A 24,092-nucleotide genomic window follows, 5' to 3' on the forward strand; every position below is an offset into this window, starting at 1 on the left:
TTGCATTTTGTGCATACGCGCGTTTCGCGTCTACCGCTCGAGTTGGAAAAAGCTGAACTCGAGCGTCAAATCGCGCCGCGACAACCAATCAGGAGCCTGGTGACGTGGCTCTGACCTAGGTCAAAGGGGCAGATCCAGCCAAAGCCCTTCATTCTTCATTCAGTATGGAGGAAAAGCTAATCAGCGCTGTGGCTAACCACCCTGAGCTGTATGATGCCAGCTACTATTTTTACCGAGACAGGAATAAAAAGGACCTAGCTTGGAGACACATAAGTGAGGAGATCGGGCAACCTGGTAAGTTCATTCCTTCTTCTTTTTAATTTTCAGACTGACCCGATGAAGCCGCGCAAAAGCTAGCAAGCTAGCAAGCCTGCCTACTGTCCCGCGATTTTCCCACTGTTGTACAAATACCTTTCCGCTAACCAGATAATGCGTTTATTCAGAGGACATCTGCAGGAGAAAGTGGAAGAGCCTCAGGGACACCTATAATAAGGAGAAGAGGGCAGAGAAGGAGAAGAGGAGTGGGTCGGCAGCAGGATCGGGGAGGAGATGGAAGTTCTTCGCGGTCATGGGGTTTCTGGACCCCTTCCTCACCCCGCGGGAGACTAGCGGTAATATGGTGCGGACCGTGGAGAGCTTCTCCCCCGAGGACCAGGGACAGCCCGAAGAGGCAGCAGGGGAGTGTCAGTCAGAAGGTATGTTTACAATGAATTAATGTAGGCAGTTAATTAATGCGTGTTGTCATACAGGAATATATTTTGTTTATTAATAAACAGTATACAGTAGTCCCGCTGTTCATCCGTCACTGCCTCGCCTTTTCGCTGATTTTGTTTTTATTGCACCGTACAGCATTGCATTCTGCAGCCCAAATGACAAATCTCCTCCGTGTCGTGTCTCCTGCGCTTGCCAAACTTATCATGTTTGGTTTTGATATCCATCATGTCCAATAGAAAAAAACAGCACAAAAACACTCTTAACTATGACCCTCATTCGGAAATATAAAACCTGCACCGGGGAGGGAAAAAGGCGCACAAAAGTGGCGCCGCAGACGGAGAAAAAGCGCGGCATAATACGTTTTAAAATCGACAAAGGTTTGCACTTTGAGAATCAACTTGTGAGAACTGTGACTACTGTTCATGTGCTGCAATAAATGAGAGACCACTGTATATAATAATAAGTATATAATAATATAATATTCTCTATGACTATTGTCTTCAACCTGTTAACATTTAATATTGTCTTGATAGAGTCAAGTAATCATGCAGCAGAGTCCTCCCATGTTGCTTCTCCTGACTCCCCAGTCCCTGGTCCCTCCACTCCTGCTGCTGCACCCACAGGTATGAACATCAAGCACTGATAGCTTTTTACTTGCTTGAATCCCCTTGTGATCACCTTTACTAAATATCTACAACCAATCTGTTCATATCCTGGTTTTCTTCAATTTTGAAAATGAAAATCTAGTAGCAGCCTTCTCATTTCTTTGTGGTGTTTTGTTCTGTGTTTTACAGGCCCACAGAGGAGGACAGCTCGAAGGCGGGCGAGGGAAGGGTCCCAGGACGGTCCATCGGCGGTGGAGCTGGCTATCCTGGAGACCCTAAAGAGGCCACGTCCGTCTGCAACTGAACATTTCCTCCTCAGCCTTGTTCCTGCTCTGGAGAGCATGCCGCCTCAGACACGAGAATTCGTGAAATTCCAAATTTATAAATCAGTTTATGAAAACAGCACAGCTGTGCTAAATTTGGAAACATTGGACCCTAATTGTGTGGATGCTTTAAGCATCCACACTATTGAGTTCCTCTTGGGACTTCCGCACACTTTTTGGCACTTAACTACTTCCACAATTTTCAGCCAATTTTCACCGTTCAAATTTTAAAATATTCTGCTATTTCTGCTAATTCCTGCTATGTCTTTTGGTATTTTTCACTATTATACTTTTTAAAATATTAAGCTTAATTAGTCCCATTGAAATGAATGGGAAACTTCTGCAATTCTGCTAAAATTTGCTTGTTTCTGAAACTTAACTACTTCCTCATATTTTCACGTAGAACAACCATTCAAACTTTAAAATGTTCTCAAATTATGGGGCTATTCAGGTATGATTCAGCTTTTTCAAATCTTTTACCGTTTTACCTTTATGCCTCTTAAAGTTTTCAGTTGCAAAATTGTGATTTTTCACAAAATACATGCGTTGTTATGGTTGCTATGCACTTGGCTTCCAGTGTGCCACTGAAGGTTTTGCAGTCTTCTCTTCATGTCCGAACTACTTCTTGCTACTTGCTCAATCTTCACTCAACTTCCACAAATTATACATCAAAACGTAGGTATTTTTGCTGGGTTTCCGAAAATGTCACTATCATTGTTGTGGTATTCATAGAACTTTCGCAAATCTCCTCAGACCAACACAATGTCGGAAAACTCTCCATATAAAGTGAATGGAGAGTTTGTTCAAAATCACCGCTGCATTTCTGTAATGAGAGGCATATTCGAATCGTCATATCTCCTTAACGAAGCAAAGTTAAGACATGAGGCTTGTCCCGGTATATCTTCAGACACTCGTGACGCTCACAATTCAAGAATTTCTTTCTCACGTATTACCGTTCTGAAATGAGTTGGACTTGTTTGAGGGTAGGAAATTCGTCCGTCGCTCAGATTTCTTCAGATTTCAAACTCTGGAAATGAACCACTTTTTTCTCTCGGCATAACTTTTTGTTGGATTTCCATAGAGACCTGAAAATTTCCATGACTGTTCACCAAAGCCTGCTGTCTCTTACGGTGAAAGAATGATATCGATACTCCAAATAGATTTCGAGTTACAAAGCGTTGTTTGAGGGCAAGTCAAGCCAGTTTTTTCTTCGCTCTACTCAGTTATGGTGCATTAGAAGTCAAATATCTTTAATAATTCACATTTTAATGATAAATTGTCAACACTGGAAGATTCCCCCATCTCTTCTGAACAAAACGGTGTAACGGTGTGTTCACACCGAACGCGATGGACGCGAATAGAGCGTCAGGTTTACATGTAAAGTCAATGGAAAGGCGCGATGACGCGCGATTGCGGGTCCCGCGAAAATTCGGAAGCAGATTTGCGTCGCGAAAACGCCAAAACGCGTGAAACGCGCGTCAGTGTAGCGCGTCTGGCGCGTTTGACGCGCGAATAAAACCACGCGCGTGAGTTTTTGTGTTGCACTTTGTGCATACGCGCGTTTCGCGTCTACCGCTCGAGTTGGAAAAATCTGAACTCCAGCGTCAAATCGCGCCGCGACAACCAATCAGGAGCCTGGTGACGTGGCTGTTACCTAGGTCAAAGGGGCAGATCCAGCCAAAGCCTTTCATACTTCAATGGAGGGGAAGGCTAATCAATGCGGTAGCAAACAACTCGGAGCTGTACAACACCAGCTGCTTTCAGTACCGAGACAGGAATAAAAAGGACCGAGCTTGGAGGAAGATATGTGAAGAGATCGGGCAACCTGGTAAGTTCATTCATTTCTCTTTTGAAAGTTTTCACTGACCCGGGGAAGCCGCACAAAAGCTAGCAAGCCACCGCTATTTTCCCACTGACGTACAAATACCGTTCTGCTTTTATGCATGTTATCATTTAGGAATATATTTTATTGTTTATTAATAAACAGCACACAGTGGTCCCGCTGTTCATCCGTCACTGCTTTGCTTTTTCGCTGATTTTTTATTGCACAGTACAGCATTGCATTCTGCAGCCTGATTGACAAATCTCCTGCGCTTGCCAAATTTATCACGTTTGGTTTTGATAACCATCGCGTCCAATAGAAAAAACAGCACAAAAACACCCATAACTATGAGCCTCATTCGGAAATAGACACCTGCACCGTGAGGGAAAAAGGCGCACGAAAGTGGCGGGCAGATGAAGACAAACCGCGGCATAATAATACTTTTACGTTTTGCAATCTACAAAGGTTTGCACTTTGAGAATCAATTGTGAGAACTGTGACCAGGGGCTAGTTATTCTGAGAACCCCTGCAATAAATGAGGGACCACTGTCTACTCTACGATTATTATATCGAACCTGTTAACATTTAATACTGTATTGATAGAACCAACTGATTCTGCAGCAGAGCATCCCCAGTCCCTGAGCTCCTGCTGCTGCACCCACAGATATGTACAGCAAGCACTGATACCTTTTTAGTCGGTGGGATTCCCTTGTGATCACCTTTACTAAATATCTACAACCAATCTGATTATATCCTGTTATTGTTTTTTTTTTTTCAATGTTGAAATTAAAATCTAGTAGCAGCCTTCTCATTTCTTTGTGTTTTGTGCTGTTTTACAGGCCCACAGAGGAGGACGGCTCCGAGGCAGATGAGGGACGGGTCCCAGGACGGTCCATCGGCGGTGGAGCTGGCCATCCTGGAGTCCCTGAAGAGGCCACACCAGTCTCCAATGGAGCATTTCCTCCTCAGCCTTGTTCCTGCTCTGGAGAGCAGCTGGTCCTTTTTATTCCTGTCTCTCTGTAAATTCTTATATTTTATATATTTATGTTTAATGTTTTTCTGTTTGAGACTTTTAATATTATTTTAAATAAATGTTTATAATGACTAATGTCTCAGTTCTACTACACAGCAAATGTTGGCACACGACTTGACACATGTAGACTTTATTTCATATTATACTAATGACAAAATATACTGATACAGTGGGATGCAGAAGTTTGGGCAACCTTGTTAATAGACATTATTTTCCTGTATAAATCGTTGGTTGTTACAATAAAAAATGTCAGTTAAATATCATACAGGAGACACACACAGTGATATTTGAGAAGTGAAAAGAAGTTTACTGGATTTACAGAAAGTGTGCAATAATTGTTTAAACAAAATCAAGCAGGTGCATCAATTTGGGCACCACAAAAAAGAAATGAAATGAATATTTAGTGTATATCAATGTGTGTCTCCTATATGATATATGGGGTGCCTTTGTCTGGATGTGCTTCCCATCCAGAGCTGCACAGCACAGAGGAAAGTTCCAGCGCTCCTGGAATCCCTCTGTGATGGACCGCCAGTCTCCAGGTGAAGGCACAGCCATGAAGTCGTCCACTAGACAGTCCCAGATGGACGTCGCTGCCTGGGGGGTGATCTGGCTCACCGTGGACACACCGACTCTGAAACTGAACGCGATGGTCCTGAAGGAGTCCCCGGTGACAAGGAACCTGGACAAAATTGTTCAAAATTAGTATTATGTGTGCTGCAGTTACAAAATACATTATTCAAATTCCAAAATACTTTTGTGATGTCAGATTTAAATCACAAAACATGAATCTTACATAAAACCTTTTGTAATTATAAGGATAATTACAAAATGTATATTAGATAATATCTAAAACAGTTGTGTTTTGTTTTAACTTTAACATATAATTTGATTGGTAGCAACTTTCACAACTACAGTGAGCCAATCACTCATAATTCCTAAACATGTCAATCAGGTAGGAATGAAGTAAAACATTAATAGAAATAAAGAGTTGTGTGTTGACATGTAGCCCTTTCCTTGCTTAAATCATTAATATTTTTGAAAAATTAATCTGTGATAAGACAGCTTATCAAGATAGAACCATGTAACTAGAGATGAACCAAACTGTTCACAGTTTTATCTAACTCTGTTTTAATAAAGGCTGTGACCCCTGCTATAGAGTCTGACAGCTGCAGGGATTATATACAAATATTCAACTATCCCAGAATTAAACCAGGTCTAAATAAAAAGGAGTGAGTATCACTACAAAGGTTAACTCAGTGGTCCTAATGCTACAGTTTGATATCAGCAAACACCGAGCGCATACATTGATGTGACACCACAGCCATGCTATCATTCAAACACTGATAACAGCATAAATCGAATTAAATCGGGACTTGATGAGACCTTCTGAGTATCACTAGAAATATTATAAAGAGTCGTCTCTGTACCACAGTTTGCTTTCAGTAAACACCGACAGCATTCACTGTTAGCATAGCACATCCATGTTAGCAGTGTATAACTGGATGGATTAGCATATTAGCACAGATATCAATAAAGGACTACCGTATTAAATAGTTTTACTAACCTCAGGCAGACGGACAGGCGCTCTGCAGGTGGGATTGAGCGTCTGTAGTTGGTGTCTAGGCGGGCAATGCTGGGACCGACGAGGGAAAGCAGGTCCTCAAACTGGCCGACGGTGATAGCGCTGGAATCGGCCGTCATCCAGGCGCAGCTCCTGGAGCAAGTGGTGAAACTCACCAAACTGCTCATGCCTCTGGAGGACCTGATGGACCCAGGTATGGCGAGAACGTCTTTTACGCTGCTGCTCTGCTCTCCACAGTACATAGAGAAGGGAGACTCTCTCTTCAAGCGCTAGCTCGATAGCTGCCATCTTGCAAAACCAGGTCTGGCACAACTCCCTCCCACATTCCTCCCACATTTCCGGTTCACGCGCGTCAAAATATCATATTTTGACGCGCGATGGATTTTTCTTGGACACGCGTTGAGACGCGAATGTACACGCGTCAAATTAGGGGCGTTTTATTCGCGTCCATCGCGTTCGGTGTGAACACACCGTAAGAATGACCGCTCTAGCCCCTACGGTTAGGAAATTATGGTCATTTGTTTGAGGGGAGTCGTCACTATGAGAAATAGGCTGCAATAATCCTGTGCCTCTCTGTGCTGCGTGTGTAAATAGATGCACCTGTTTTGGCGGGAAAAAGTACACAGGCTCTCTGATTGGTGGATTCAAATTCAGCAGCTCCCAGGCTGACCTAGAAACTTACTTCTCTCTCCCTGTGCATTTTTTTGCTGATTTTTTCATTTAACAAGTATATTTGAGGGACCCTCAGCATGTTCAGCATTTTTTCAGCTGTCCATTTTGCTTTTCCAATTTTTCTGTTTAACTTATTACTATTGTGCTAAATCATACTATTTCTGCTATTTTATAAGATTTGTGCAAAATATAGTATTTCTGCCAAATATAGTATTTCTGATTATTTATAGTTTTTCTACTAAATCATAGTACAGTATTTCTGCTTTTTATAGGATTTGTGCTAAAACATAGTATTTCTACTAAATGTAGTATTTATGCTTAATCATACTATTTCTGCTTTTCATAGAATTTGTGCCTAATATAGTATTTCTGCTAAATTACAGTATTTATGCTTTTTATACTATTTGTGCTAAAACATAGTATTTCTACTAAATGTAGTATTTATGCTTAATCATACTATTTCTGCTTTTTATAGGATTTGTGCCTAATATAGTATTTCTGCTTTTTATAGGATTTTTGCTCAAACATAGTATTTCTACTAAATGTAGTGTTTATGCTTAATCATACTATTTCTGCTTTTTATAGGATTTGTGCTTAATATAGTATTTCTGCTAAATTATAGTATTTCTGCTTTTTATAGTATTTGTGCTAAAACATAGTATTTCTACTAAATGTAGTGTTTATGCTTAATCATACTATTTCTGCTTTTTATAGGATTTGTGCTTAATATAGTATTTCTGCTAAATTATAGTATTTCTGCTTTTTATAGTATTTGTGCTAAAACATAGTATTTCTACTAAATGTAGTATTTATGCTTAATCATAGTATTTCTATATATTTCTGCCAGGTCCCCAGGCAGCCAATCCTCTGTGAGGACTGAGACATTCAAATTTTCAAATCAGGGCCTGCACGGCTTCCCAGCCAATCATATATGTGTCCTGAGGCATTCAAATTTGCATATTGGGGCCTTCATGGCTTCTAAGCCAGCCAATCATATCTGAGGGCTGAGGAATTCAAATCCACAAATCAGGGCCTGCACGGCTTCCCAGCCAGCCAATCATATATGTGGTCTGAGGCATTCAAATTTGCATATTGGGGAATTCGTGGCTTCTAAGTCAACAAGTCATCCATGTCATATATCTCTAAAAATTCATATTTTAATGATAAATTGTCAACACTTGAAGATTCCCCCATCTCTTCTGAACAAAACGGTGTAAGAATGACCGCTCTAGCCCCTACGGTTAGGAAATTATGGTCATTTGTTTGAGGGGAGTCGTCATTATGAGAAATAGACTGCAATCCGGTTGTTCAGTGATGACGCGACGAATCCTACTTCTGGGTCTAAAGTAGTCTGCGTTTAATATGGCATTTGTGTTGTTAACATGTTTAATGTTATGTATTTTCTTCTATTTGATCTCAAAAAGCTCCTAAAACAGTCAGCGATCACTGTTGACCTCCCTCGGCTTTTATTACCGCTAATCATTTATTTAAGCTCAGTTTTTAAAACCTTAGGATGTAACTACAGCCCAGCCCATGCAGCAGTATATGAATGACTAACCTCGTATTGTGGATGGATTATCTCAGTTGTTCTCCTGGCTGAAGTTTGGTCCGTTTACAGCATCCTGCCATGCAATTACATTTGTTCCTGACCACCGAGAACACTCACGGTAACTTTTATCAAGTGGAAAAAAAGTTAGCTTGTTTATATTATGCTAACATAGCTGTGTCGCTAGCGGTCACGTAGCACATCATTATATACCAGCTAGCCAAACTTCAGTAACCCTACAAACGTCACTGCTGTTTAGCTTTCTGTCTTCATTTATGTTGGAAGTGATAACAGAGCTGTACGTTTTAATTTGTTTCCAAAACCCCGCAGTCAGGACATGCTATATTGTATTTAGATAGAAGCTAGCGAGCTAACTCCCTGCTAACTTCTAACTCCGTTAAATGTCATAAATTCCGTTTTCATGGATGCCTGGATGTTAAACTCAATTGTTACACCTGGTAGAGCAGAGCGCTGATCATTTTATTAAAGATGAAAGACTTTAGACAGTTTTTCAACTCACAGTAATGCCATAGTGATCGTTTGATATATGGACCTGCAGCGGAGTTTAGACCCAGACACGGCTAGTGACGTCAGACTGAACAACCGGATAATCCTGTGTCTCTCTGTGCTGCGTGTGTAAATAGATGCACCTGTTTTGGCGGGAAAAAGTGCACAGGCTCTCTGATTGGTGGATTCAAATTCAGCAGCTCCATGGCTGACTGAGCTAGAAACTTACTTCTCTCTCCCTGTGTGAGTGAGTGTGTGTGTGTGTGTGTGTGTGTGTGTGTGTGTGTGTGTGTGTGTGTGTGTGTGTGACAGAGAGAGAGAGAGAGAGAGAGAGAGAGAGAAGGCCTTTTAATGGGATGATCTCATTCTAAGATTCAAATTCAATATATTTAGACTGGTTGACTGAATTGGATCTTGTGTGTGTGTCTCTCTGTGCATGTGTGTTTCCTTATGTGTACATATTTCTGATTGTGTGGCTGTTATATATTTTTTTTGCTGATTTTTTTCATTTAACAAGTATATTTGAGGGACCCTCAGCATGTTCAGCATTTTTTCAGCTGTCCATTTTGCTTTTCCAATTTTTCTGTTTAACTTATTACTATTGTGCTAAATCATACTATTTCTGCTATTTTATAAGATTTGTGCTTAATATACTATTTCTGCTTTTAATAGGATTTGTGCTTAATATAGTATTTCTGCTTTTTATAGGATTTGTGCTTAATATACTATTTCTGCTTTTTATAGGATTTGTGCTTAATATAGTATTTCTGCTAAATGTAGTATTTATGCTTAATCATACTATTTCTATATATTTCTGCCAGGCAGCCAATCCTCTGTGCGGACTCAGAAACATATCACATATCAGGGCCTGCACGGCTTCCCAGCCAGCCAATCATGTCTGAGGTCTTCCGTTTCCTCTCTCGTCATATCTCAGCGACGGTTGTACAAAGAGCAATGAAAATCGCAGTCAAAGTACACCAAAGTCCGCTGATTCACCCAGTACAAGAATTATGCCTCTAGTCCACCTAGTTTTTGAGTTACACAACGTTTTGTAACTCCAAAAAACGGCATATTTCGCCTCTCACCGGGATCTAATTCTGACTGCTCATCACCCTGTTTTTCAAAACAGCTCCTCTCTTTCCCAGTGGCGCAGTTGGTAATGACACGGGTCTGCAAGCCAAAGATCGTGGGTTCGATTCCACCTTGGTCAACATGTTTTTTTCCCTACAAATTAATACACTGTCACAGACCAGTAATTCATATTCATCATTTATTACAATTCTGCAAACTTTTATGATTTTACCAGCTTTTCTAATATGGACCTCACATTCTTAACACTCCATGGCACAAATACTCTTCCCTTTAGGCTCTGTGTATGTGTGTGTGTGTATCAATATTTCTCCCATTTTAAAGTATTACTCCTCCATAATTGTATTTCTGTTAAATCAAAGTACTTTTACTACATCTTAGTACTTCTGCTCAATCATAGTATTTCTGCTAAATCATTGTTATTATGCTATATTGTAGTATTTCTGCTCAATCATACTATTTCTACTATATTATATTTTTCTTTCTAAATATAGCATTTCTGCTATATAATTGTATTTCTGCTATGTTATAATATTTGTGCTAAACCAGAGTATTTGTGCTTTATCATAGTATTTCTGCCAAATTATAATATTTGTGCTAAAACATAGTCTTAATTTAAAATTACAATATTCATAGTTCATCACAGTGTCTCTGGTAAATCACAGTATTTCTGCTATGTTGTACTATTTTTCTAAATCATAGTGTTTCTGTAATGCTTAAGTATTTTTGTCTAAATATATTCTTTCTGTTATCTTATACTATTTATCCTAAATTCTTGTATTTTTGAGAAGTTATGTTTCTGGTAAGTTACAATATTTCTGCTAAGTTCTGCTATGCTATTGTATTTCTGCCAAGTATTATGTTTCCTCTAAGATATTGCAGTTCTGCTAAGTTATTCCATTTTAGCAAAGTTCCTTTGCTTCTGCAAAGTTTTTACAATTTCTGCAACTTTTCAGCTTTTTCAGCTACTTTTTGCATACAGCTTCAGCTTTAAAGCATCCACACTGCATTTTCGCAGGAAATGCAAATTTTTCTAGTGATCAGTAGTTTTCTGATGAGGCAGCAGCTCTCCAGAGCAGAAACAATGTTCTTATGTTTATCCTCCTTCTCCCTGAGGCTCTTCCACTCCAAGCTGGGTCCTTTTTATTCCTGTCTGTCTGTAAATAGTTAGATTTCATATATTTATGTTATTTATGTCCTTTTGTTACTGAATTTATATATTTTATCAAATAAACATTTATAATGACAAATGTCTTTGTTCTACTACACAGCAAATATTGGCACCCGACTTGACAAAAGTAGAATTTATTTCATATTACACTAATAACAAAACATACTAATACAGTGGGATGCATAAGTTTGGGCAACATTGTGAAAAGTAATTATTTTCCTGTACAAATCGTTGGTTGTCACAATAAAAATTGTCAGTTAAATACATCATATAGGAGACACACAGTGATATTTGAGAAGTGAAATGCAGTTCACTGGATTTACAGAAAGTGTGCAATAACTGTTTAAACCAAATCAAGCAGGTGCATAAATTGGCAACACAAAAAAAGAGAAATAATATAAATATGTAGTGTATATCAATGTGTGTGTCTCCTATATGATATATGTAAGTGACATTTTTTACTGTAACAGCAATTCATACAGGAAAATAATGACTATTAATAAGGTTGCCCAAACTTTTGCACCACACTGTATACAGGAACATAGTGAAAACAAGTTGCAGAGTAAAAAGAGGTTAGTTTATTTTGGCGTAGAGCTCCATTTATTAAGAAAAATTTAAAAAGACAGGAACACTCTTTAGAGGTTTGTGGGTGGCTCTTAAAAGAGCCGTTGTGGGGAAGTCACTCAGACTTCAAACAGGCTACTCCTTTGGTTGCCAAGACACGGCTCCCTCTGCCGAGAAGTGAGCCATGAACTTCTCCCTCACCAGGACAGCCTCTGAACGTGATGGTCCTGAAGGAGTCCCCAGTGGCAAGGAACCTGGACAAAATTGTTTAAAATGAGTATTATGTGTACTGCAGTTACAAAATACATTATTGAAATTCCAAAATTACAAATTACAAAACATAAATCTTACATAAAACATTTTGTAATTATAAGGATAATTACATGATATATTTTAGATATAATCCAAAACAGTCTGCGGTGATTATATACAAATATTCAACTATCCCAGAATTAAACCAGGTCTAAATAAAAAAAAGGAGTGAGTATCACTACAAAGATTAACCCACATTGGTCCTAATACCAGTTTGATATCAGCAAACACCGAGAGCATACCTATGACACCACAGCCATGCTATCATTCAAACACTGATAACAGCATAAATCGAATTAAATCGGGACTTGATGAGACCGTCTGAGTATCACTAGGAATATTATCGGTAAACACCGACAGCATTCACTGTTAGCATAGCACATCCATGATAGCAGTGTATAAATGGATGGTTTAGCATATTAGCACAGGTATCAATAAAGGACTACCGTATTAAATAGTTTTACTAACCTCAGGCAGACGGACAGGCGCTCTGCAGGTGGGATTGAGCGCCTGTAGTTGGTGTCTAGGCGGGCGATGCTGGAACCGACGAGGGAAAGCAGGTTCTCAAACTGGCCGACGGTGATAGCGCTGGAATCGGCCGTCATCCAGGCGCAGCTCCTGGAGCAAATGGTGAAACTCACCAAACTGCTCACGCCTCTGGAGGACCTGATGGACCCAGGTACGGCGAGGACGTCTTTTACGCTGCTGCTCTGCTCTCCACAGTAAATAGAGAAGGGAGACTCTCTCTTCAAGCGCTAGCTCGAAAGCTGCCATCTTGCAAAGATACCGGTCTGGCACAACTTCCTCCCACATTCCTCCCACATTTCCGGTTCACACGCGTCAAAATATGATATTTTGACGCGCGATGGATTTTTCTTGGACACGCGTTGAGACGCGAATGTACACGTGTCAATTTAGGGGCGTTTGGGGCGTTTTATTCGCGTCCATCGCGTTCGGTGTGAACACACCGTAAGGAACTGGTTGTGGACTTCGGGAGGTCCAGAGAAGGTCCCCTGCCGGTTCAGATAGAGGGGGAGGAGGTGGAGGTGGTCAACAAGTACAAGTACCTCGGGCTGTGGGTGGACAACAAACTGGACTGGTCATGCAACACAGAGCACCTGTATAAAAACACCCAAAGCCGACTGTACTTCCTCAGGAGGCTGAGGTCTTTTAACATCTGCAGGAAGCTCCTGAGGATGTTTTACCAGTCAGTGGTTGCTGGAGTACTTTTCTATGCTGTGGTGTGCTGGGGGAGCAGCACAGCAAAGAAGGACTCATCCAGGCTGGAGAAACTGATCAGGAAGGCTAGCTCTGTGGTCGGCATGAAGCTGGACACTCTGGTGACAGTGGCAGAGAAAAGGACACTAAAAAAACTGCTGGACAATGCTGGGCATCCTCTGCACACGGCCATAAACAACCAGAGGAGTCTGTTCAGTGACAGGTTGCTTCTCCCAAAGACAAGAACCAACAGACTTAAAAACTCCTTTGTCCCACACGCCATCAGACTGTTTAACGCCTCTCTGGAGGGGAGAGGGAGGGGAAACAGGAGGACAAAGGAGGGGGGAACAACTAAGCTGTAGCGCCTCTTCACTTCACTGTGCAATACCTTTGTGCAATACTCTTGTTAATAGTCAACGGTGCAATAGACCTCAATACTTTAAATGTGCAATTCACTTGTATTTTTATTTTTATTCCTATTTATTCTATTTATCCCCTTTGTATATTTTATTTATATATCTCTGTATTTATATATGTGTGTGTGTGTGTGTGTATATATATATAATATTCTGCTCACGCTCTGTAACTTCTTTTTTTTTTTTTTTTCTTATCTTATCTTATCTCTCTCTTATCTGGTCTACAGCCAATCAGGATGCAGAACACAATGTGCTGAAAAAAAAAAAGAAGAAGAAAAAGAAAAAACTACGGAGCCCTGCAAGGGACATGGGAGAACAAAAATGAAGATGAACTTTTGCGAGATTTCGCAAAAGTAACTCGGGATCTCGCAAACGTTTTGCGAGATCTCGCAAAATAGGCTGCATCCTTCAGAGGCTGCCAGCTTGAAGCTGACGACCCAGGCGACGAAGGCTGGCCCAATTCAAAGGCTGCTCCAAATGTGTCCTTTGTGGGCCAGCCTTTTCAGGCGAGAATCTAGCTGTGTACACTTCAAATATCTGCTTGTTTTATCAAGACATCATATATTTGCAAAGGTGCTCCAACGTTTTTGGAGATGTCTGTTACCCACCAGTTTGAAGTTTTGCGAGATCTCGCAAAAGTTCATCTTCATTTCTTTTCTCCCATGTCCCCTGCGGGGCTCAGTAAAAAACAAAGCATGCAAAATTTCATGCGAAACAGCAAGGCAGCGAAAGGTGAAACGTGTTATAGTGAGGGACCACTGTATTGAAAAATTAATTACAGTATAATTTGTTTCTCCTTTCCTGTAAAATACCTACAATTTAGGCCCTATTTAAAATTATTTATGCAGTACTTGAATGTAGTTAAATAAGAGTTATCCTCTTATTCGAGTGTACCTATTTTGCCTGGTGATTTTGTGTCATTATACACATTAGACAAAGAAATTTAGAACCAAATTTTACATTTCATACTGGTGTTTACTATATTATACTATGTGTCTGTATCAAGTATCAGTGTCTCCTTTGTCTCCTTCTTCTTGGCTTGGTAACATGTAACAACTGAACATGTTGGCATTTTACAATTATCCCCTCTTTCTGTCAGCATTATAGATTCAGCTGTGTTGTAAAGTTAATAGGCTAAATAGGATAAGTGATGTGTCCTAAAGTATCCTTCAGATCAATGACTAGATGCTGAAAAAAAAAAAGAGCTCACCTCTTGGGTCGCAGTTGCCTTTGTCTTCATCCACAAGTACACGGTTAATTTTTAAAACAGCTCCCCCAAGTTTCTTTAAATAAAATACCCCCATCCACATAAAACTAAAAAGAAAAACCCATCTCAAGCGTTGTCAAGACCCAAACAAACATATAACCCTAATCTGACTGAAAATCAGAATCAGAATCAGAATACTTTATTGATCCCTAGGGGAAATTATTTTTTGTTACAGTGCTCCATTATAAACTAACATTAACAAGACATACACTACACTAACTAAGAATAGCACAATATATACACACACACACACACACACACACACACATATATATATATATATATATATATATATATATATATATATATATATATATATATATATATGTACATAAAAGTCACTTATCAATAAATAGCTGAAAAAGAAACATGTGTACACAGCAAATCCAGCATGTCCAAATTAACACTGTCGGATTTGATTTCAACACTATTAAAGTGTCTATATGGGTCCACACCAGAGAGTGTTAATTTAACTCTTTTTGGAGAGTTGGTACATTAACTCTGATTTAGTGTTAAACACCAAATCTGTCTGGAGTTGATAATTTAACACTTAGTGTTAAGAGTTTATATATTAACTCTCAAAGAGTATTTTAGTTTAACTACTTAAGAGTTATCTTCTAATTCATTCTAAAAAGCGGGAATTTTACTGTTCTGAACTTCTAGAAATTTCTTTTGGAAATAAACATTTACTAAAAAGATGCAATGGTTTTTGAAAAACATTTATTCTGAACTGTGCACCACAATTTCAAAACATTTTCTGAAAGATGTAACAGTATACATGTTCTCACTTTCATTAGAATTTTGTTTATCAAAAGGTCTGACATGGTAAATGCAAATAACAGCATTCTCATCACTTATTTCTTCAATACAATATGCATGTCCTTCATTCATCCCTTTGTGGAACTTCAACGCACTTCTGCTCTCCCCCATATTCCATCTTCACAAGCATATCCTGTGTGGAGATTGAATAAAAATTAGTTGACACTAATTAATGGCACAAATAATCCAGTAAACAATTGCAGCACAGTTAAAAAAAAAAAAAAAAAAGGAATCCTCTTTGAGCCATTACTTGTGTAAAGTATTTTCCCAAAAGACAAAGACACAGGCAACAGGTAATACTGAACTAAATGTAAAACCTCAACCTTTTTAATTTTTACCTAAACCGTGTGCACAAAACTCTGGAGGGATCTAAATGCTAACGTAGAATCCAGTCAGGACGTCTGCTACTGCTGTTTGCTCGTTTTTTGTTTTTTTTTATGGGCGATCGTTTTCAGGCTTCAAGTAGCACCATTATACCAACATTTCACATTCTAGACATTGTTTTAGGTGTATTTGACCAAAAGTTTGACTGAAAATTCACATGCAAGCTTTTTTCAAGGCTGTGGTATTTGCCGCAAACAATACCTTTCAGCTAGCTAAAACAGAATATTATGCTATCACCGAGCAACATGGCTAATGCCTTTCACACAGCTTCGTCTCAACTCCAAAGCAGAGGCGGAGCCAGACATTTGAAACACCCGGGGCTTAGCCCTAAAGGGTAGTATGCATGTGGGATTTTTTTTTTTTTTTTTTTTTTGAGGGGGGGGGGGGGGGGGGGGTGTAGAAATGACTGAAAGATTAATAGGCTCTGTTTTGAGTTTTGTTCAAAAAAGAATGACTTCATATAGGGAAAAATATATATCACATGTGCAGGACACCTTAAACTAGTTTTTTAATTAAGCAGCAAGGCAGAACAAAATCGGGGCTGTATCAAGACACAGGGACTAAACCCCAATTCAACCAGACCCAGAACTGATCCGGAATTAAAACAGGACTACAAGAGTTCAAAATCAGGACTACTGAGGACTTAACCAAGACAGAACCAGAATCAGAACTAGATGATAGTAGCACTAAAAATCATCATAGACCTGCACTACACTTATTTTTTTAATTCTACCAAAGTCCACTATTTAGATTGAGAAAAGTTTATATAATTATTTAGCCTTGTTGTGCAAACAAGCCTGCATAACTTAATAAATATAGAATTTGAAAAATAGCAAACCTAAAAAGAAACACTAGGTACGAGATACATGAGTACCTATGATACAGTGATACTTTTGGTAAACAACCATTTGAGTAACATGTGTGTCTCACCTGCTCTTGTTCATCTCTGTTCTGTCCTCATTCTCCATCTCCCTCTCTGTTCCTCTCTCTCCCTCTTTGTGCTGACAATCATCAAATATACAGTTGAAACCACATATTTATGTACTCTTCAGATCAAAACACAAACACTTTTTTAATTGTAAGATCAAATCAGACTAAATGTTTATTTTTTTAGATTGATAAATATAAAAAACATATTTGTTAACTTTAAGAGTAAAGAGAGAAACTATCTGTATTTCTTAATTGCAAATGGCACCAAATTGTATTCAAAACTGAGCCACACTTATGGAGCTCCACAGTTCTTTTCCTGGTGTTTTGGTTGACATCTCTTGATTTTCCCATGTCAAAGAAACAGGCTCTGTGTTTTGCCTTATATGCATCCACAGCTGTGCCACCAATTTACTCACATGGACTCTACTAACCTATCAGAAGCTTCTTCAGCTCAGAATGGAATCCTCTGGAGTTTTCTTATTAATTAACAATAAACGTAGTGTATATGTACTCCTAAATTTAATGAAAGTGATAAAAAATAGAAGCTCTGTCTCTCTTTATTCTGACATTTAACAAATTCAAAATATATTTCAATATTTATCTAAAACAAAAGTTTACTCTAAATTGATCTTGTACAGTAAAAATGTTTTATGTTTTCTCCCTAAAGTGTATGTAAATATCTGGTTACAAATGTGAATATCCTGCTGTGTACTGAAATCCCTCTTGTTTTGCATAGAAATATACTGAACAACATACAAAGCATAATATATAAAATAACATTTACCTGAGTTTTTTCTTTGAAAGAACCCTCTAATGTCCATTCTTATATTTCAGTGCATTACTGAAACCGATTTAGTCGGGGAGGGTAAGAACTGAAAATATGAAATAAACACACGTAAGCTAAGACTCTCTAAAAAAAATAGCATTTGTTCGGCTTTTCATTTCGCCATTTGTTGATTCACTTGAAGAGCAAGTAACGTAATATTGGTCAAGTGATCAGTTTGATATCAATCTTTCGTGATGCACCATCATATTTACATTATTTGTACGGTATGAATGATTTTCTTTGGTACCTGGTCAAACTTAAGCTCTCCTTAGTATGGCTGGCTCCGTCTCTCCAACAGCGCACTGACGGGCAGCAGCTGCCCCGCCCCCTCGCTCAGTCGCTTAGTGCCTGAGCTCGGATCATACCAATATCAGGGGGGATTCACGCACAGTCGTAAATTCCCACAGTGTGCACTATGTGCTTCGAATATTGTGTGTACTTTTTGTTTTATACAGTTGTCAGCCAGACATCTAACTATGAAAAAATTACACTCCAAAAGACCCCGGGCTTCTGACAAAACAACCCGGGCTTAAGCCCAGTAAGCCACCCCCACGCTCCGCCCCTGCTCCAAAGAGCCACAGAAGTAAAAGCTCATGATAATAATTGAAACAATCTTTGAAAAAATGACTGTGAATTTACTCTATTGCTGTCATAGCCCCTGTAGGAGTTCAGAGTTAAGAGGTCAAGAGTTAATGTTTCCATTGTAACACCTCCAGATTTGACAGAGAAACACTCATTTTTAACACTCGATTTTAACTACTATCATTTTACACCTCAGAGTTACATTAAAATAATGTGACTCTACTTAGAGTAAAATCAACTCTACTTTTGCAAGAAGACTATTAACACCAAAACATTTAACACTTTTGAATTTGCTGTGTAGCTGTAGCAGTAAACAGTGTGTTAAGTGGATGCGTTGTACTGGGAGATGGCCACAGGCAGGAATGATTTCCTGTGTCGTTCAGTGGTGCTTTTCAGTAATCTCAGTCTCTCACTGAACGAGCTCCTGTGACTGACCAGCATGTCATGGAGTGGGTGGGAGGTGTTATCCAACATTGTCTTTATCTTGGACAACATCCTCCTCTCCGACACCACCTTGAGGGAGTCCAGCTCCATCCCCACAACATTACTGGCCTTACAGATCAGTTTATTAAGTCTGTTGGCATCTGCGACTCTCAGCCTGCTCCCCCAGCATGCAACAGCATAGAGGATCGCACTGGCCACAACAGACTTGTAGAAAATCCTGAGCATTTTCTGGCAGATGTTGAAGGACCTCAAAAAATAGAGACGACTCTGGCCCTTCCTGTAAAGTGCTGTGGTGTTTTTAGCCCAGTCCAGTTTATTGTCAATGTGTACTCCAAGGTATTTATAGTCCTCCACAATGTCAACACTGACCCCCTGGATTGAAACAGGGGTCAAGTGTTTCCTGGTCTTCCTGAAGTCCACGATCAGTTCCTTGGTCTTTGCCATGTTGAGCTGCAGATGATTCTGCTCACACCACGTGACAAAGGAGTCGACCACAGCCCGGTACTCTGTTTCATCATCCCTGCTGATGCATCCAACCACCGCAGAGTCATCAGAAAACTTCTGAAGACGGCAGGTCTCTGTGCAGGGACTGAAGTCTGTGGTGTAGAGGGTGAAGAGGAAGGGGGAGAGGACAGTCCACTGTGGTGCCACTATGCTGTTGATTACCTTGTCAGACACACACTGTGGGAGACGTACATATTGTGGTCTTCCTGTCAGGTAATCAACAATCCAGGACACCAGAGAAGCATCCACCTGCATCGCTGTTAACTTATCACTTATCACACACACACCCACACACACACACACACACACACACACACACACACACACACACACACACGGTACTCTTTGTTTGTATGTAGACGTCCGTCGTATGTTATGACCCTATGCATATTCATGTAACCACAATAAAAGGAGTGCTATGGGGAACCTGGCTGGGAGTCTGACGGAGGTCAAGTGGTGGAACGACACTTGGCTCCAGGCAGGTCTCCCTCATGCATGAGTAACAAGAAGAACTTTGCCTACTTCGTGTCTTGCTTGCTGTGTAATTATATTGTCTTCAACGTTCCAGCGAATAGGTTCAAGCTACAAACCTATCATTAATTAGTCCTTTGAGAGCCGGAGCCCTGGAGTCGACATTCACCAAGGGGAGAAGAGACACGCTGAAAGACTGACGTCAGCCAGGAAGTTCCTGTAGTAAAGTCCCGAGACGTGAGAGTTTGTCATCAGGCCAGTGGATGAGCTGTCTGTTTTCTCTCCTTGATGAATGGCGATCGGCGGGATCCGAGGCTATACTACACGCTAAGCAACACCGAGTAAGTTTAGAGTCCAACTCTATAACTGTACGTCTTCGCCGCTCAGTGGGGCGTTGTCCGTGGCCGCTTAGTGGGGATAAATTCGCAGTCTTAGTGGGGCGATGTACAAAGCCGCTCAGTGGGGTTTTTTTGTACAGAAGCATTAAGTCGCAGAGTTGCGCAGTTCGAACTTTTTTGGTTCGCCGTCTTAGTGGGGAGAAATGTAGACCGCTTTGTGGGGTCCGCCGCTTTGTGGGGTATTGAGAAGTTCCGCGGGGTCCAGATTGTGCTGGACAATAGCCCTTTTTTGTGTTGTTGTTGTTGTTGTGTGAGTGTGTAAGGAGCAGAACACGTGGTCTGTGACGTCAGCAGCTGTTGTTGTTATCATGAAATCCTAAGCAACCAAGAGTGTGTCAGAGGGTGACAGACGTTTATGCTGGACTTTGCTCCTGGCAGCACAAAGTATTTAAATAAAAATAAAAGAGAGCGACGGCTCCATGGCTGCGCGGGTTTCACGCGGACCTGAGCCGTGCGGTTAATCGCAGGCTTATAAATGGAAGAGATTCAAATGTTAGAAGTTTTCAGAAAACACATCAGCCTTGAAGAGCGTGTGGAGAAGGCCAGCCCACATCAGCAGCACTTAAGATATGCTCTGGTGAATGGCTTTCCCCCACCCCTTGCTGACACAAAATGTTTATTCTTTAGCTTGTTCGACAACAGCCTGTGCTCCAGACCATAGATTTAATTGAGGTGGATAGTTGTTAAAAGTAATCTGCATTAAGCTTAGGGTTGCTCAAATTCAGTACAATGACATATGAGATGAAGTAAAATAGGCAAATATTTAAACTAATGAAGTGCATAGAGGCACTTGACCTGTGTGAAAGACTGTCGTCTTAATATGAGCCATTGTTGAGATATAGAGCACACCTGTGAAAACAACTGTTACGGATTCAAATATTGGGGATGGATACAAGAGGAAAAGCCAAAAGAAAAACACTGGTCCGGCCGGGTTAAGTCAAACAATGATTTTAATGGTCACACGCGTGGGAGATGGACACTGTACGCAGACAGCATCAGATCTCAAAATGGTGGAGCATTGATCAAACTCTTATAGCCTCTAGTGGCCCCCACCTAATTATAAAAGCCTAAACATTCACATTCTTTCTCTCACACAGCGCCTAAGCTACGGCCTTGGCTCCCTGTTTATCTGCTCCTGCTGAGATGGGGCAGAAAACTGCAGTATGTTCTGTTCTCTTCTAATCAGACAAATAAGGCGATGACTTTCTGCGAACAGTATTTCTTATAACTCAGCAGTATAATGCATCATAAAACAATATCATTCATTCACAATAAATCAGCAGTCTAATGCAATGCAAATCAGTTTAACAAATGCAATAGTTTTCACCTTCTTCTAATTCAGGAGAATAATGCAAACCAAAACTACATAATAATTCACAATCTTTAATTAGGGGTCTAACATGGCATACAATAATATTATAATCCCACACTCCCCCTGTTGAGCTCTTTAGAATAAAGAGCTCACCTACACCCTGCAATCCAGTGTGGCCGGGTTCATTTCTTCTTACCGCTCAGGTCCTTTGTCCCCCTGTTGGGTGAACCATATGTGAGATGGCCTCTGTGTTTGCGCAGTTCAGATGCAAGAAAAACTATTATTACAACAGTAGTAGGTACAGATGACACTCCCCAGTTCTGCCACAGCTTTATTTTGGTGCTACCTATACCCTCCAGACGTATTCAGACTAGAACCCCTGTCCGAGGAGCTTTTAGCCTCTATTTTATTGCTGCAGCTACCAGTGTCGTCCAGTTGGGTGATCATCTGCTCGTCTTTCTTCAACCTCAGGGGTTAGACAACCCTTCAGTCGTTGCACAGATCAGGGGATTATTCTGCCCCGATTTCAAACAACGATCTGTGTATCCTCCGGTCCTGTGTATCCTCCAGAAAAAGGAACAGGAACGTGTCCCCCTTTTGACCAAGAGCCTCTCGAACCTCGCTGGTCAGGTGTTCCTGGATTTCCGCCAACCCCTTCATGGTTATTGCTGTGTTTATGGGATCCATCCTTTTGAGGTGACTAATCGGAGCCCAAGCGCCATGACACTTGAACCCAGTTGGTGTCTCGGCAGTCACTGTGTCTGTCTCTGCTGCGAAGGATCCTCGTATATCTGTGACCTCGTCTGGTGTCTGTTCTTTTCTCTGTAAGAGACAGAAAACCAAAACACCTCTCTGCCTAGCCCTAATAATCTAATGTTGTTATCTACTGATCTTCTGGCGATTCAGAATTGGTTTAGAATATTCAGAATGTCCCAGGGACTTATTCTAATCATATCCTATGTGTGTGTAAGCGTGTTTGCATTTAGCCCTCTGCACTCAAAGTCAATACCTGCAATATATCAGTCCGGACCATCACGCCGAACGAAGCTTATGACCTTCAAAAGACCAAATGCCAACTCATTATAAGCACATTTGCAAGGCGTGTCTGAAAATTATTAAAACCACTCATTTTAACAAAAGACATCAAAAACAAATTAGCCATTTTTAATTCTAAAATTTGCCCCCCGTTTTCATGTGTTTGCTTCCGCCTACTGTCCCACGGTTTCCTCTCCAGTGTGGTACTCAGCTTCTCATGAACACAGGCATTTTATCATCTAAACGCTATTCAGTTCATTTCAATGATTAACGCTTAAACATGGAAATAATGATTTATGCTTCTCACTGATTCTATAAAAAAGTCCGGAAACCTCTATTAGCTTAAGCTTTACCATACCTACGTCATTAAAACACAAATGAAGTCATAAAAATGTTCATATAATCCTTGTTTGATGTTAAAACTCAACTTCCCCCCTTTTTTGACACATTCCCATGTGTCAAATCAACGGAGCTAGAAAATTAAAAGAAAAGGTTAGTGACCTCGTATCTCAGAAAGTATGAGACTTTCTCCTATCCAGTGTCGTTGCTCCAGTCCTGTCATCCTGTGTTAGGGAATGAAATCATTTTAATTGTCATGTTAGATCTGTTCAACTCCTGGCTCTGCCCAGAGCCTGCGTCCGCAGAATTGCCAAGAAACAAAACCTGTAATAATATGAACTTCACTTCAATATGAACCTGTTGACTATTTCTGAGACAGCAAAGGAAGATTCTCTCCTCCTCGAGGACAGGCACTGACTCCCACTTATCTCCTGGAGCCAACTGTCCCTTATGGAGACACAACAATGCAGCCACAAGGTTTTGCAGATTGTTAAGTTGATCTGTGTGTAATGCTCGGAATCAGGTATGTAATATTAAATGAATGTTGTTTAATCAACTGCCACTACTTAAAACTTAGCAAAAGATATAACTGAATAAAAGAGCACAAAGAAAAGCATGATATCAGTGTTATGTAAGCGCGTGCGGCCTTCTATGCTCGAAGTCACTCCAGTCCATAGATCAGCCAAACATCGCGCTGACTGTAGCTTTTAACCCTTATTAACTTCAGCACAACTCTATAATGAGCAACAAACTGCAATATGTATAAAAATGATCATGGTTACACCTGCAATGAAAGATTATATGATTATTCTAACACCTGTAAATAGAAGATTAACCTGAGGTTATAACAATCACTGTAAAACAAATGTTAATGTAATGTCAATAGCTTAAAAAAATGTTTAATGCAATGCTTGTTATATGATTCTTATGTAATAATAATGCGGACGCTAAAATAACAGTAAAACACCCCCTTTTATCCCGTTTATAACCTTCACACATAAACGTTTATCCATGCCTCTTTTAATTTCACTTCCCCCTGTTTTCCCCTCACTGACCACAGCAGGGGAATCTATGTTTTGATTCAGCCATGAATGCAGCTCACCTGATTAATCACTGAGCCCCACCGTCACTGGCGTCTGACAGGGTGGCACTGCATACTCTTCCTTTAATGTCACTATTTTCAATCTGTTAATTAGAGTGCTTAAAC

General features: G+C 40.2%; 1 long non-coding RNA gene across 1 annotated transcript; it reads right to left on the bottom strand.

Annotated features, from left to right (window-relative positions):
• Positions 1-16,436: 16,436 nt before the first annotated feature.
• Positions 16,437-18,357, bottom strand: LOC309692826. Its single transcript, XR_014272470.1, has 3 exons — positions 18,048-18,357; positions 17,759-17,846; positions 16,437-17,045 (listed from the first exon to the last, which is right to left on the bottom strand). It is a non-coding gene; the product is annotated as an uncharacterized lncRNA (long non-coding RNA).
• Between the last annotated feature and the right edge of the window lie 5,735 nt (positions 18,358-24,092).

Source organism: Aulonocara stuartgranti (genome assembly GCF_965226115.1).
Source record: "Aulonocara stuartgranti genome assembly, chromosome: 3".
NCBI lineage: Eukaryota > Metazoa > Chordata > Actinopteri > Cichliformes > Cichlidae > Aulonocara > Aulonocara stuartgranti.